Source organism: Arachis ipaensis, chromosome B07 (assembly GCF_000816755.2).
Source record: "Arachis ipaensis cultivar K30076 chromosome B07, Araip1.1, whole genome shotgun sequence".
Classification (NCBI taxonomy): domain Eukaryota; kingdom Viridiplantae; phylum Streptophyta; class Magnoliopsida; order Fabales; family Fabaceae; genus Arachis; species Arachis ipaensis.
In genome coordinates this window covers 32,493,655-32,506,615 of record NC_029791.2, presented here as the reverse complement: position 1 = coordinate 32,506,615, position 12,961 = coordinate 32,493,655, and positions in this window count along the sequence as shown.

Below are 12,961 nucleotides of genomic sequence, written 5' to 3'. Positions count from 1 at the left end.
TTACTCATTGGCAGGTTTTTCTTTTGAGCTGCACCGTCTTTTTTGCTTTCAAGGGTATTACGTAAAGTGATGTGTATTTTGCGTGGTATAGTGCTCAATAAATTCCTTTGTTGGGTTAAATAATAATTTTCGTTTTCTTTTTCTGATCTGTGATTCTAGATTTCTTTTATTATTGTATTTATTTTTCTTTTCGGTGTGATTTGGTAATTATTCATTTGTCTACTAGATTTTGGTCAGTGATGCTTTCGACTTAGTATTCCTTGTACTATGATCTCGTATCGGGTTCGTGTATGTTCTGTTGAAACCGTATGTCGTCTCTCCACGATGTTTGACAAATGATTGCCTCGTGATTCATGTTTGGACTTTGGACTAAAACTTGAAAAATTTTATTACCCGATATTTTTTAACGGTTTAATTAAGTATCTTTTAAAATATTTTTAATCAAATTTTTATTATATTAATTTTATTGTACTGCTATTAGATTGATTATGTTTTATGGTAAAGAGTGTTGTACAGTTAAAAAAAGTACGAACATAAATTAAATGTGACAGAGATGAAGATATTGAGATAGATGAATAGTAATACGCGATTAGATAAAATAAGGAATGAAGATATAAAAGAGAGGGTTGTAGTAGTCTGTATTGTAGAAAAGATGGTAAAATCACGTCTCAAGTGGTTCGGACATGTGAGAAAATGACCGACAAAACATCTAGTAAGAAGGATGGATAAGATGGAAGATGGACAATGAGTAAAAGGTAGAGAAAGACCTAAGAAGACTATCCATGAGGTGGTCAAATGAGATCTACATATAAACGGTCTCTCTATAGACATAATACATGATAGAACTCAATGGCGTCATTTGATTCATGTAGTCGACCACACCTAGTGAGACAAGGTTTTGTTGTTGTTGTTGTTTGTTGTTGTTTTATTATATTAATTTAAAAAAATTAAAATAAATACATTTAAAAAGATTTAATAGCTTTTTTAATTTAAAATACAAATTTAATTTTAACACCTTCAATTTAGTTCTAAACACCATAAATATTACATTTCTAAGAAGAAAATTCTCTAAAATTTTCAAAACAAGTTTCAATCATAAACCCAGTAGTGACATCTCTAAAAGGAGTTGTCATCATTGGGCTCTTCCTCTGCACCGCTGGTGCACGAAATTGTGATATCCAGGCTCGAATAATCCCTGGCAACGTGAGCAACTTGGTACGCGTAATCGTGATTACACTTTAATTATGTAAAATTCATGGCTCTTTCTTTCCCTGGCAATGGCTTATGCTTTTACCACACCAAACTTAGAATGTTGCTCGCCCTCGAGCAAAAGAAGAAGGAATATAAGAAGAAGAAGAAGATATGAAGGAGATGGAGGGAGGTGTGTATTCGGCCATATGGGTGGGATTGGGTGGGAAAGAGATGTTGAATTTTGAAGGTAAGTGGGTGTATGGATGTGAGTGGTAAAGGGTTAATAGGGAAGAGTGTTTATTGGGAATAGAGGATGATTGAGAAGAGAGAAGAGAGTGAGTGGAGGTAGGTGGGGATTCTGTGGGGTCCACAGATTCTGAGTTGATCCTGTGAGGTCCACAGATCCTGAGGTGTCAAGGTATTTACATCCCTGCACCAATTTAGGCATGTAAAATGCCCTTGCATACAACTCTGGGCGTTCAGCGCCAGGTTGGTGGCCATTTTGGGCGTTCAACGCCCATTTGCTGCCTTTTCTGGCGTTGAACGCCAGAACCATGCTTGTTCTGGGCGTTCAGCGCCAGGATGTTGCCCATTTTGGGCGTTCAGCGCCAGAACCATGCTCTGTTCTGGCGTTTGAACGCCAGGCAGATGCTCCTCCAGGGTGTGATTTTTCTTTTGTTGTTTTTGATTCCGTCTTCAATTTTTATATTTATTTTGTGATTCCACATGATCATGAACCTAAGAAAACATGAAAAATAATAATAATAGAGTTAGATAAATAAACATTGGGTTGCCTCCCAACAAGCGCTTCTTTAATGTCAATAGCTTGACAGTGGGCTCTCATGGAGCCTCACAGATGTGCAGAGCTTTGTTGAGACTCTCCAACACCAAACTTAGAGTTTGGATATGGGAGTTCAACACCAAACTTAGAGTTTGGTTGTGGCCTCCCAACACCAAACTTAGAGTTTGACTGTGGGGGCTCTGGTTGGCTCTGTTTTGAGAGAAGCTTTTTCTGCTTCCTCTCCATGGTTGCAGAGGGAGATCCTTAAGTTTTAAACACAAGGGAGTTCTCATTCCATTGAAGGACTATTTCACCTTTGTCAACATCAATCAAAGCTCTTGCTGTGGCTAGGAAAGGTCTTCCTAGGATGATGGATTCATCCTCTTCCTTTCCAGTATCCAGGACTATGAAAGCAGTAGGTATGTAAAGGTCCTCAAGCTGCCATCTCCTCTTCCTGTTCAAAAATTTCTAAAAGGTTATCTCTGGATTGTTATATTTTAGCTTCTCTTAATTTTCTCTTCAGAGTCCTTTCAGGTTCTGGATCTGCTTCCACAAGAATGTTCTTATCCTTGCTCCTGCTCATATGACAAAGAAGAGGACACAGAATAATAATAATAATAATAATATGGATCCTTTATACCACAGTATAGGGATCCTTGTGTTAGTAGAAGAAAAGAAGGGAAGAAAATCTGAACTCAGAGAGAGAGAGGGGGTTCGGATTTTTGGAGAGTTGAAGGAAAGATGTTAGTATATCAATAAACAAATAGAAGAAGATGAGAGGGGGAAGTGAATTTTCGAAAATAATTTTTGAAAAAGAGTTAGTGATTTTCGAAAATAGTTTTTGAAAAAGGTTAGTATTTTTTTCGAAAAATTTTTAAAATCAAAAATACAGTGGCCTTAGATAGATCAGAGACTAAGTTTGCTAAATTAGAAGTATTTTGTTCAGAGTTCTCTGTCTGTTGTTGAGTGGATGATGGAAAGGGTTTATTATTGTTAAACCTGTTTCTTCCACCATTATTAAAGCCTTGTTGAGGCTTTTGATCCAAAAGATAAGATAAGAAGATATTTTTTTGAAAAGATATGATAGAAATTAGTTTTTGAAAAAGATTTGAAATTTTTTTAAAATCACAATTAATGACTTGATTCACAAGAAATCACAAGATATGATTCTAGAACTTAAAGTTTGAATCTTTCTTAACAAGTAAGTAACAAACTTGAAATTTTTGAATCAAAACATTAATTGTTTATGTTATTTTCGAAAATTTAATACAAAAATAAGAAAAATATTTTTGGAATTTTCGAAAATAACTAAGAAATTTGATTTGACTCATAAGAAACAACTTTGATTTTTAAAATTTTTTGAAAAAGTCAACTCAATTTTCCAATTTGATGAGAGAAAAAGGGAAAGATATTTTTTTGATTTTTGAAATTTTTATGAAAAACATGAAAATTATGCAATGCATGAAATTTTTAGATCAAAACATGTGATGCATGCAAGAATGCTATGAATGTCAAGATGAACACCAAGAACACTATGAATGTCAAGATGAACATCATAGACACAATTTCGAAAAATTTTTAATGCAAAGAAAACATGCAAGACACCAAACTTAGAATTCTTTAATACTTAGACACTAAGAATTCAAGAATGCATATGAAAAACAAGAAAAGACACAAAACAAAAAAAATCATCAAGATCAAACAAGAAGACTTACCAAGAACAACTTGAAGATCATGAAGAACACTATGAATGCATGAAATTTCGAAAAATGCAAGATGCACATGCAATTGACACCAAACCTATAACATGACTCAAGACTCAAACAGGAACACAAAAATATTTTTGATTTTTATGATTTTCTAATTTTTTTTGTATTTTTTTTCTAAAATTAATTGAAAAAGGAAAATAAGGATTCCAAAATTTTTAATATGAATTTCAGAAATCTTGCCATGTTAGTCTAAAGCTTCAGTCTAGGAATTAGACATGGCTCACTAGCCAGCCAAGCTTTCAATGAAAGCTCCGGTCCAAAACACTAGACATGGCCAATGGCCAGCCAAGCTTCAGCAGATATGGATACTTTTCATGTATAGAGCAACTAAGTGTGTGAAAATCTCTTCATTTGTGATGGTAAGTTGAAACCCCAGTCCAAAAGATTAGACATGGCTTACAGCCAGCCAGGATTCAACAAATCATCCTGAAACACTAGAATTCATTCTTAAAAATTCTGAAAAAAAAATATTTTTGAAAACATTTTTTTTTCGAAAACAGATAAGAAATTTTTTTGAAATATTTTTGAGAAAATTTTGAAAAGAAAACAAAAAGAAAATTACCTAATCTGAGCAACAGGATGAACCGTCAGTTGTCCAAACTCGAACAATCTCTGGCAACGGCGCCAAAAACTTGGTGCACGAAATTGTGATATCCAGGCTCGAACAATCCCTGGCAACGTGAGCAACTTGGTACGCGTATAAATTATCCGCTCATCAACCGCTCGTTTCCATCAGCGAGCTTCTCGTCTTCACTGCATAATTCGTCAGCTTCTCATCAGTGTGGTCTTTCTCTTCTCTGCTGCGCCAAAAACGAATCTTAACAACGTGCTCTTCCTCTTCATTGCCTCCTCGCCATTTCCCGTCTCGTAAAGGCGCCGCCTCCTTCAAATTTTCTGCATTAACATAGTTCTTTGTCTTTCATTGATTTTTTTTCTGGTTAATAAAAGATTCTATATTTTTAATATATGCATAATTTTGGATATGTATGTGATATTTTTTTTTATATTTTTGTGTTAAGAATTTTTTTCTGCACAACTCTGTTTGATTTAGAATTTGTTACCTCCTTCACATTCTCCAGGTTATGTTAGGATTAGTATTGGGCATATAGCCCAATTAGAAAAGTATACTATAAATAGAAGTATGATATAATAGTGTAGGTAAGCATGATATAATTAGAAACTCTAATTTTCTTCTTGACCCTAATTCTAGAGATTTTTATTCTATTCTTTCCGATTTCTATCTAATTTTCTCTATTCCTTGATACAATATCGTATCAAATGGTGCTTTAATTGAACACCATCTCGGCGGTGATCACTGCTCTCCATAGTGGTTCAAATTCAAGTCACATTTCTGGGCATGATGATCTCATAATGTTCAATGGTAAGAACAGATATTGGTGGATCTTTTATGCTTGGAAGTTGTGGAATGCTACTGAAAAATCTGAAGCTCAACGTTTTTAGGAGATCACTGAAAGACTGATTGGCTGCGATCTGACGTGGTTCCAACTCTAGCGATGGTGCAATCCCATGGCAGATTGGCCGACCTTCAAGCTAGCATTCCTACAGCGTTACCAACCAGATTTCAGACAAGTATTACCAGAAATTGCTCAAAACAACATTTCAAATTAGAAAATCGATTTAGAAGAAGCACTGTCAAAATTCAGATATCAACCAGAATATATATGGAATGAGAACTGAAGGTTCTCAACATGGTAAAGGTGCCCGCATAGTTAATATATAAGGTCTCGGAAAAGCAAGAGGCATTTTCTTGAACTCCGAAACTCAGATCAATCTTAAGATTTATTCTACACCAACAATATAGGTAATCTAACTTAGGGATTCTAACCCTAGTTTAACTCTGTACCTTCTGTCTCCTTCAAACCTCCGAATCACCAGTGGAACAACTCTCATTGTGTCTCTACCATATGAAAAGTCTCTCAGATACAAGCACAAACAAAACAAACAAGGAAAACACGGATATATATAGCAGTCACAGTAGATAGAACAAGTAACAGTTAATTATAGATAAGCAATTAGGCAAACCAAGGCAAATGCATACCCAAACAAATCATACAAATGCATATGATATATGCCTGTCTTATGGCTGATGATATCATCTGTCGGTTATATAGTCAAACCCGACATGTCCTGGTAGCTAACCTTGGACAGAAACACTCCAGCGTAGAGCAAGTGAGTCTGAGCCACAACCCCCTTACTACTACCCGCTTAACCCAGAGCAAGTGGAATGAACCACTACTGCTGCTACTACCCAGACGGGTGTTTAAGAACTCAACCCAGAGTAAGTGGAATAAACCACTACTGCTGCTACTACCCAGACGTCTGAATCACTGACCCATAGCAAGTGGAACGAACCACAACCCTTGCTACTGTCCAGGTATCATTTCAAAATTCATTCTCAATATCATTTCAATTCATACAAAAATCATAATTAAAATTGATCTTCATCATCATCAAGAATCAAACTCATTCATCATCATCTCATAATATCATAATTATTCTCATCATGTCTCATTCATCACTTTTAATACCTCATCAAGTCTATTACACACTTCTCAAGTCTCCTTCGATACCAAAACTAGCTCCCTGAACACACTTACTCATATTCCGTAGCCTAAAACCTAGCTATCGGATCCTAAACAGAGTTTTCAGAGTTTTGGAAAAATTGGACTAATGGTTGATAGTTCAAAAATTCTGAATTCTCAACAAAAATGGTGGTTTTGGAGGGTTACAAGCTTGCCGGGAAGGTCAAACAGTTAAAACAAAATTTTAGTGTAAAACAGAGCATCAAGCATATGCATGGTACTGTGCGTATGTATCATGGTGTGCGTACGCACAACTTGCAATTTCCCCAGGGTGTGCATATGCACGCCCCCTCATGCGTATGCATGAGTCTCACCAACACTCTGGTTTGCGCGTGCGTACGGTAGTGTACGTACGCACGCACACCAGAAATTCTAGTTTTCATAACTTGTTGCAGAATTCAGTTTTACAACCTATTCCGAGGGTTACCTGAAACTGCAGGTCGATCTCGGATGAGATCTGTTGTGATAGCCGGAGCAGTCGTGTCCGACTTGTTGGAGCTGGTGCTGCTGATCCTTGATCACCAGAGGGTGGTGGTACCTGCAAGAGACTCCGATGCTTAAGTTAGCATGGGCTTTTAGCAAGTATTTTTAGTAGAATTAGAATGAGTTATACTTGGGTGCTCCAGTGTATTTATAGAGGTGCGGGGTGACCTTTAAGATAAGTTAGTTATCTTATCTTATCTTTTAGGGGAACCGCCCTATCTTTTAAGGCTTTGCCACCTTTAGAATGGGCTGCACTCCTTCGTTTGGGCCTGCTTGGGCCTTTATGGTGATTTGGCCGAACTCTTTAAGGAGAGGTCGGTGGCGGTCCAACCTTAAGAGGTCGGTCGCTCTTGTCTTCAGTCAGCCAGGGTTGCATAGCTCGACTCATGGTATGAACAGTGCCCCTTCTCGAGTTCGATCTTCTCCTTGAGGTTGTGTCTTTAGACTTCGATCCCTTTGAGGAAGTTGTGCTCAAGCATTTCGTTTTTGGTCGATTTCTTGCATAACTCCTGTTGAGATTGCTTCCACTTGAATGCGAAGCGTTTTCCTTCTTTCTTTTAATTGTAGCACGCATTTGCGCTTTTCTTGGGAATGTGCGAGGGCCTTAAAAGCCCATTTACTTCTTGCCGTTTCCTCTTTTCCCTCGTCGTTCTTCATTTTGAAATTAAAGAAGCAGTTTTGCCTTTACTTTCAGTTTCTTCTCTTCTTTTCTTCTTTGCTCCTCTCTTGCTAACTTCTTTTGATTTTTCGCCCTTCAAGCCTCCTTCCTTATCTGTTCGAAAAAAGCGCTTCGTTGGTGCGCGTTCCTGGTTGCTTCTGTCTAGACCGTTTATCGCTTCCTATTCCCTTTTCAGGTTGGTACTTTCTTCTTCCTTTCTTATGTTTTGATAGTCGCTTTTACTGTTATATGCTTGCAAAATTTTTATTTTTATTGAGTTTGCCTTGAGAAGCTTGATTCTTTCCGCGAAAAGGTTGCGTCTTTTTGTTGTTTATCGTGGCGTCGTGATTTTCTCTGCTGCTCCCTATGTGCGCTTTGTTGCTATCAGTAGTTTTTTTGTTGCTGAATGTTTAAGCTTTTTGCATGATTGAAAAAGTTATGGCTGGTTTAGCGTTCCAATTTTTTGCATCATCTCCTTTTCTGGGTTCTTTATTCTGTTGTTGCCTCCAAAGGGTGCCCCTGGGCTTTGCTGAATTCTCCTTGTTTCCGCAAACCCTGGGGTGCCCTTTTTGTTGTCCCACCTTTATGTTGATTGGCTGTTCCTTCCTTTTTGATTTTCATCCGAGTTGTTTAGTAGTGACCCTTGTTATCTTCCTTTGCATAGGTGCAGTTTTACTGTATGTCTTTCCGAAAAAATATTGTCGAGATGTCTACCAAGATCCCCACGGGCATGGCCGACTGGCTGGACTCTATAGTCCTTATGTGCGTCACTGTGGCCGACCCAGAATACTGTGAGAGGCTTAGGAGATTCCATAGGATTTGTAGCAATAGGGACGATGAAAAGAACTATGAACGGTTATCGCCCGACCCTGAGGAGAGGGTTAGTTTCCCTCCCTTGACTCAAGGAGAACGGCCTTTCTTTTATGTTTATGATTACTTTTTTAGTCAGCTGAATATCATTATCCCTTTTACTGCTTTTGAGACCGACCTCTTATGGACTTGTAACGTGGCCCCTTCTCAAATCCATCCGAACTCTTCGGGCTTCATAAAAATCTTTCAGTTGTTGTGTCAGGAATTGGGTGTTCGACCTACTATACCTCTCTTTCTTTATCTGTTTGTGTTGGCCAAACTTGGAGTAGCCAAAAAAAGGCTTCTTGGGTCTCTTTCCGAGCTACCCAGGGAAAAAAGGTGTTTGCAATGTTTGATGAGTCCTTCCGTGATTTCAAGAACTACTACTTCAATGTCTGAGTTGCTAGGGATGCTCGGCCCTTCTTTCTAGATGAGAATAATGAACCCACTTTTCTTTTGTGGTGGCAAAAGGATACGGTAACTACCAAATATTCTTGGGAGAGCCTGGACGAAGTTGAACAGGCTTTTGTGAATGTTTTGGAGGAGCACTGGGGGGAACCTCCTCATTTAGATACCAAGAGGTTTCTGGGGGATCCTTCCCTTCTCCGTGCTGAGCTGGGTAGTATCCGACTTCTTTTCTGATAACTTTTCCTTTGTTTTTATTTGCCGACTTGTTCTTTCCTTTATTTTTAACTTGTTTTTTTGGTGTCTTTTTCAGAGATGGTGAAGTCCAGTGACTCTATGAAGGCCTTCTGCAGGGCCAAGAAGGCGACGACTGTACAAAACATATCGGCCAAGACTGTAGATGGAGGGTCTTCTCAAGTGCCTCCGAAATAGCCGACTTCTAATGCTTCTGGGCCGAGGAAGATCATTCCGACTCCTCAAGTCCGGATGATTCCTTCTGACCCTATTTAGCCAACTTCCGGTACTGCCTCCTCTCCTACTGTTGCTGATCCTCCCCCAAAGCGTAAAAAAACTATTGGTACTTATGATTTGAATAGCCAGGAGTTTGACGGCGTGGGTTTTACCAACGAGCTGATATTCCTTTATGGTAAAGTTCCCTTGGATGATGTGTCCATTCTTCGCCATCTGGATTCTATTACTAGTAGTAGTGTTCGGATGGCCAACTTTGGGGCGGCCTTGTTTCGTGTTGTCCGGGATTCTTTGGTTCATGCGACTAAGGCTTTTATGGAGGACGCCAAGTCGGAGTTTGATAGGATTAAGGGTTTGAAGGATGAACTTGATGCTAAGGTGGCTAAGCTGGAGCTGGATGTGGAGAGGGAGAAGTCTCGGGCTACTGCGGCTGAGGCAGCTGTAAATTTGGCTGGAGAAATGGCAAAAAAGTACAAGGAGAGCTACACCCGTACTTATGGCGAGCTGCTGGAGTTTAAAGAGAGGTTTGAGTCTGCTCAGGCTGACTATGCTGAGCTCCAGGGTCATCTGGTGGGCAGTGTGACTGATGCATATGAGAATTTGAAGGCCCAGGTCCGAGTTCTTGCCCCTGAGCTCGACCTCACTTTATTCAGTTTGGATAACATAGTGGAGGATGGCAAGATCGTGCCTGCCCCAGATGACGAGGATGAGAGTCCTCCTATTGTGCCGCCAGGTAAAGCTGCAGCTACTTCAGCCTCTTCCGCCCCCTCTGAGGCCGACCAGCCAGAGTCCGATCCCGACGTGCAGATCCTAAATCGTTCTGATGGAATTGTCGATTCCCTCCCAATCACAACCATTCCTCCTCCTCCAGCCAAGGATGCCACTACTGGGGAGAATTTAGATCCTTTATAATTTTCTTGTACTTGTATTATAGTCCGGTTTGTGGACTTTTGAACTTAGCTTTTTGTAAATCTCTTTGTGGTTGACTTCGTTGACAGTTGGTTGCTTCTTAGCAACTTCATTTTGAAAAACAAAACACTTTAGACTCTGAGGCTACCTTTTTGGATGGCCTTTTGAGTCTTTAATGCTTTATTATGATAAATATGCTTTTGCTGATATGTTAATCATACCCTTGCAGCTTTTGTGGATTTTCACAGAGGTTTGGTACCTTTCTTGTCTGACCTTTTTTGCAGTGTGGGTTTTTTGCCCTTTTTGGATCATGCCTTGCTTCTTGCTTGGGCGAGGTGATCCTTTGGTGTCTGGGCTTACTTGTCCGATGACTTTTTAGTTTTCTTATAGAACCTTTTTAGTCATTGACTTCCTTGTAACCCTGTTCCTTTGTTTGAGCGGAGCTATTTCCCTTTTTGCCAAGCACTTTGAGCCTTAAGTTGTTTCTCAACCTTTTGGCTTGTTCTTGAGATCGTGCTTGCGCCTTTTCTTGGCTGACGTCGACCTGTAGGACTTTGTTATCCAGGCTTTTTAGTCACATTCCAACAACTTTTTAGGCAGTGTTCTGATAAGGAACCTTTTCTTTGTAGTTGGTTTGGATGACTTTTTAGCGCCGTCTTGACTTGTGCTTTTGCTTGTTAGGTAGTGTCTTTTTGCAAGACTTTGTACCTTTATAGCTAAGCAGCTCGGACCTTTTGGAGGTGTCTTCGTCCCTTTTTAGTGATCCTTTCGTTAGTCTGACTTCTCTGTCGGGCCTTATTAAGTTATTTTTAGTAATCCATTTTTAGTCAGACCTCGTCAGGTTGCTTTTTATGGGTTACTTTTTATAACTTCTTGCATTAATCTGCTTCTATCGCTTTCATCTTGCCAACTTCTTTGTAATCGGTCGATGAATTTGGCTTTCACCTTGCCGACCTCTTTGTAATCGGGCGATGAATTTGGTTTTCACCTTGCCTACCTCTTTGTGATCGGGCGATGAATTTTTGCATTTTACGAGCTTAGATTAATGTGTCTTGGTAGGATACTTTTTAGGAAATCTGAAAACTTTATTCAAATGATAATAAAAGATAGAAATATGAACAAGAGTGTATACATATGAGTGCTTACCCTTCTAGATCTCGGCCTGGCGCCTTATTAAAAAACCTTTTCAGTAAAAAGAGTACACCTTGACCTAAGATCTTTTATTGTTTTCTAACTATAGTACCTTCTTAGGTTACAAGCATGCCATGACCTGGGTAGCTCTCGTCCCTCGAGGTCGGACACCTTATAGTAACCTTTTCCCAGTACTTCTGTTACTCAGTATGGTCCTTTCCAGTTAGCTGCTAGCTTTCCTTCTCCTGACCGACCTGCTCCGATATTATTTTGGATTAAGATGAGATCATTGGTGGTGAAGCTTCACTGGACTACCTTCCGATTTTACCTCAGAGCCATTTGACGCTTTAGGGCTTCCTCTATAATCCGAACTCTTTCTCAGACTTCTGGAAGTAGGTTGAGCTCTTCCCTTTGAGCCTGGGAGTTGGTATCTTCATTATAGAGGATCATTCTAGGAGATCCTTCTTCTATCTCTACGGGATCATTGCCTCCATTCCGTAAGCAAGTTGGAATGGTGATTCTTCAGTAGCTGAGTGTGGTGTTGTCCGATATGCCTATAGGACTTGCGGGAGCTCTTCAGCCCAAGCTCCCTTCGCGTCCTGTAACCTCCATTTTAACCAGGCCAGTATGACTTTGTTGGCGGCTTCTGCCTGTCCATTGGCTCGTGGGTGCTCTACAGAGGTGAACTGGTGCTTGATTTTTAGATCAGCTACCAGATTTCTAAAGCCTGTGTCGGTGAATTGAGTACCATTATCTGTGGTGATGGAGCATGGGACCCTGATAAACCCATATTTTATGATATATTTTGTGCCTAATTTAAGTGATTTATTCAATCCTTCACTCACTTATTCATGTTAATTGCATGGTTTTACTTTCCTTTCCTTATTATGTGATATATGCGAAATACATGTTTCCTATGCTTTGAAAATAATTATTTTAATTACTCTTTATTACCATTCGATGCCGTGATTTGTGTGTTAAGTAGTTTCAGATATTCTAAAGGCATGAATGACTTAAAGGATGGAAAGGAAACATACAAAAATGGAAGGAAAGCACAAAATGGAGTTTTTGAAGAAACTGGCAGCGACGCGAACGCGTGGGCGACGCGGCCGCATGCCTGGCGCGAAGAGAGCGCGACGCGAACGCGTGAATGACGCGAACGCGCGCCTTGAGCAGAACGCAGATGTCGCGGACGCATGACCGAAGCGAACGCGTGATAAGGAAAACTCTAGATGACGTGACCGCGTGACCCACGCAGACGCGTGACGGAGGCCACACACCAGAAATTACAGAAAATGCTCCCAGCGATTTTTGAAGCCCTTTTTGGCCCAAATCCAAGTCCAGAAGGCACATATCAGAGGATATGAAGTGGGGGAATGCATCCATTCAAGGAGAGTCTCCAATTAGTTACTTTTCATAATTTAGATGTAGTTTTTAGAAAGAGGTTCTCTCCTCTCTCTCTTAGGATTAGGATTTAGGATTTAGGATCTTTCTTGCTTTCATGATTGTCCCTTTTTATCAGGTTCAACTTTCCTTTTTATTATCTTCTCAATTTAATTTATGAACTCTTCAATGTTACAGATAATTCTCTTAATTAATGTTATTTGAGGTATTTCAATTTATTATTGCTCTCTTTTATTTATTTTACTGTTGCTTCCAATCTGAAGACATTTTTATTCCAGTAGATTTACTTTTTCCCTTTTGGCCTTGGTTA